Below are 765 nucleotides of genomic sequence, written 5' to 3'. Positions count from 1 at the left end.
AACCGCGGTCGCCTTCGCAAAAAGCCAATGCAGAGGTGCAATTGCAATGGTGAACAACAACGGGGAGATAGGGTCTCCCTGACGCAGTCCCTGTCTGTGTTTGAACGGCACTCCGATCTCCCCATTAATCATGATCCTGGAGGAGGTAGAGGACCAAACAAGAGACAGCCGATCGCACCATCGCTGACTGAAGCCCAAGCGAGACATCAGCTCTAACATGTAGCTCTACGAGACGTTATCAAAGCTCCCGCAATGTCCAACTTTAGCAGAAGAGCCAGGTCTTTGTTCTTGTACAGTTTCTGGAGAGCATTCTTGACATACCCAAAATTGTCCTGAATAGACCGTGTCTTGATGAAGGCACTCTGGGAAGAAGGGATGATCTGCTGCAGGAAAGGGGCCAGCCTGTTGGATAGCACCTTGCACAGAATCTTGCTATCGCAATGGAATGCATCAGGCTAATTGGCCTGAAATCCTTCACTTTGGTAGCATCCGTGGATTTTGGCAGTAGGACAATGTGGGCAGAATTGAGCAGAGACCATCTTTTGGCACGAAGGGTAAACAGTTGGTTGAAAGTGCAGAGACCATCCGTGGATTCATCTGCACTTTGATGAATGGCCAGCAGCGCTTGAAAAACTCTTATGTGAATCCTGTTGGATAAGTGAGCAACTAGTATTCACTGAGGGCCAAAGGCCATTACATATACATGTGTGGCAAAGTGCAGAGAACCCCTTATACAATGGGGATATACCGAAAAGGGACTATACA

This window comes from Triticum aestivum, chromosome 7D (assembly GCF_018294505.1).
Source record: "Triticum aestivum cultivar Chinese Spring chromosome 7D, IWGSC CS RefSeq v2.1, whole genome shotgun sequence".
In the NCBI taxonomy this organism is placed as follows: Eukaryota; Viridiplantae; Streptophyta; class Magnoliopsida; order Poales; family Poaceae; genus Triticum; species Triticum aestivum.
Note: the sequence above shows the minus strand (reverse complement) of the source record.